Raw genomic sequence first — 3,226 nt, 5'->3', positions numbered from 1 at the left:
CATTCCCCATATCAATAAAACACCTGCCTACCTAGTTCACTTACCGTTTCCCTCCTACTTGGTGGGGAGGCTCATGGGACCTGACTTGTAAGAAACCCATTGTGGCAGCTCTTCCTCAGTTTTTAGGAATTCTTTATAGAGAGGCAACTCTCTAGCGTGATCATCTGTTTCTGGAATCTTCTGTGTTCATTACATTGTGCTGTGCCTATGTGCCTTTCATCTGTTCCTGTTAAGTTGTCACTGGTTGGTTTCAACTTTTTTGAGGGGGTGGAGTTTGATTAAACTGTTGGGTTATTCCTAAATTCTTGCTTTCTGATCTTCATTGACTCCATTCTCTGCAACCATGGCCAGTGCCCCTGTGACATGCTTAACTGGACTCCCTCCTAAATCTAGCATCTCTTGCTCTTTTCTGTTTGCGAAAGGAATTGAGAGAGTTGAAACCCATTCTCCCTAAGCACCAACTAAGAACAGGACAGTGTGCCACGTATTTTACATAAAAACAACAACAGTAATATAAGCAATGTATATAGTATGCTAATATTGTTAATTATAATATCATTTATTACATGCCAGTCAGTAGGCTGAACATTTTATATGGTGGACCTTCAGACAGGTAGTCAAATCCTGCAGCAACCCTATTCCCTGCCAAAATTTGACTTCTACCGTAAATGCCTGGGAATCTTAGAGGGTTTTAAGCAAAGGTGACATGAGTATTATTCAGCATGTAGTATTTTCTTGATGACTTTGGGACACTTATGTCACTGATTATTTTACAGTGCTCCAGGGGCTACTGGAGGTGAAGATTTGCCTTGAGTTATGTGGCACCAGACAGCCCTTCTCCCCTAGTTTCCAGATGTGCATTTTATTAGATCAGGTCTGAGGATGTGCCAGAAGGAAGGAGGAGCCACAGCTCTTAGTGAGTAGAGCAACCCCAGACCTGTTCTACCTTTCTGTTCTATTAACTGTGACCCAGAAATCCAGTTTAGCAGGCCCTCAATTAAATTCCATAGAAATAAACAGTTGTGAGTAGAATGAGAATAAACTCCGTTGAGGGAGAAGTCTAAAAACTTCTACTAATCAAGTGTTAAATGCTTTACTTTTTTTTCCCCTTACAACAAATTTTGTTTTTATCATATCCTTGTTGTTCCTTATTTTCTGAATAACAGCACAACTCAAAAACATGAGCCTTAAATGGGAGGTGTTTTGGGCCATGAAAACTATTGAACAAATGCTAGGAGTCATTGTACTTTTCTTGTAAATTAAGCGGCTCAGTAGACGGGAAATTCAAAGAAAACAGCAATAGCATAGGGCATAAGTATAATTGTCTTCAGAGGTAGTCTTTCCTGTGGGTAATTTTTCTTCCCACTATCTTTGTCCTGTTGGAGCAGAACTTCAACTTGACTTCTGGAGCTTGTGAGCACATGATCCTGCATCCTACAGTTCAGGGCCCACCTGTCTGGGCAGATACAGGTCTAATGTAGATACCTTCATACACAAACAAGTCTTTTCTGGAGATGGACAGATACAAATCCCCAATCCCTCTCACAGAGGACTGGCTCTGATCAGCCCACCTCTACAGGAATGCTGCTTCTGCCCCAGGACAATATGGGGTAAGCCCCCACAGAGTAATCCTGTCTCAGTCCCTTTATCACTTAAAGCAACCTGTTGACTCAGAGGTCGGCAACAACAGAGGAGGATTCCCTACTGGCACAGATGTGCACCAGGGCAAGGAACCCTTTATAGACCTTGGAGGAAATCTTGTCACCCCCAATGATAACATGGTACTCTCTGATACTAGGTTTAAAAATGATCATCTCATTATTCTTGGCCTGCATCTGTAGAAGAGTCTAGAGGCATGGAGAGAGGTCAGGGCAAGCACAAAGGCACACAGTGAAGTTCTCCAGAGGTTTTTCCAGCTGTGTGATCAAGCTCACATGAGTGTTACTAGGCCATTTAGGAAAAATAAACACCTTCCTATTCATGAGTGTGAGAGAAAGAAGGAAATACAGCAATCTTCAACTAAAATGTCAACAGGAGAAATCATAAATTTAGTCTTGTATTCAGCAATCTCTAGTCTTTCCTTCCCATGGTCCCTCCCACCTTCCTTACCGCACAGACTCATATACTCTGACCTTCCAACCTGTCTGAGCAAAGGCTTCTGGGAGATTGGTGAGAACAGAGACCCATAGCAGTGGCTACATATCCTTGGCCTGGGGCTGTTAGAGAAGCAGTGGTGACCAGAATAAATGTAGCACACAGCATAGTGGTTGGTTATCTACAGAGCTTCTGACTCACCCATGTAGAGATTCTCATTCTTAGACCTCAGGCTATTCAGGGTTTATCTGCACCTCTGGGTGAGGATGGGGGATGGAGAGCACAAATAATGTGTGAGTGATTTTCCAGGCCTGCCCCCTCGTGCCAACAGTCAGAGCTACTGGTGGGGAAGGAAGGGCTGGAAAATCAGTGGGAGTTACTTATTAGATACAAGGCACTGCCAGAGCTCCACCCCACTCTGACCCAGATTCTGGTGCTGGGAAGAGAGTAGTGTGGAGCTGCAATGTTACAGATGAGATGAGGGGCCATGCCGGCCACATCAGGAGGGCTTGACTCCACCTCCAGGGGCCCCTCTGCTGATGGCTGTGTGCTCTGCTGGGAGCTCCTGAGCCACATGGGGGGGGTATCTCCCTGAACTTGGGCCTCTCATGGGCTGTGGGTGCAGGACCTTTCCTTCTTTTTGTTCTGTGAAGTAGTCTGTTTGTGGGACATTCTGGGATTCTGGTTTCTGCTATAGACACTGAATCCACTCCTCCCCTACTAAATCAATATGATATGCCAGCACTTTGCTACAGAGATTCAGAGCAATGGAGGACACTGCCTCTGGTTTCTGAAGAATTGTTCTGACTCATCTTTCATCTGTCCCTTTTCCTTTCCCCTTTCTCATGACCCTTTCCCTCCCAGACCCTCATTCACTATCCTCAGAGATGTCAGAATCTGAGAGTTTTGTTTTCTTCTGCCTCCAGCCTCTCAAGGTGAGGTTCAATGTCTATCTGTGGCAATACTGCCTTCCATTCAGGTGTGCACTCACTACACACAATTTTTGTGAACATCTCTTGTGTGCCATGCAGTACTTAGGTTTTGCAGATAAGAGAGTGACTTTTTTGATGGGCTACATCTAGTGACCTCCATCTCTTTTGTAGTTGAACCATCATGTATTGGAGTTACAATA

General features: G+C 44.4%; 1 pseudogene; it reads right to left on the bottom strand.

The window, feature by feature from the left end:
• Positions 1-1,542: 1,542 nt before the first annotated feature.
• On the bottom strand, positions 1,543-2,670 carry LOC136140224 (serum amyloid P-component-like; annotated as a pseudogene).
• Between the last annotated feature and the right edge of the window lie 556 nt (positions 2,671-3,226).

Source organism: Phocoena phocoena, chromosome 1, assembly GCF_963924675.1.
Source record: "Phocoena phocoena chromosome 1, mPhoPho1.1, whole genome shotgun sequence".
NCBI lineage: Eukaryota > Metazoa > Chordata > Mammalia > Artiodactyla > Phocoenidae > Phocoena > Phocoena phocoena.
The sequence above is the reverse complement of the archived record's forward strand: the minus strand, read 5'-3'. Positions and strand labels throughout refer to the sequence as shown.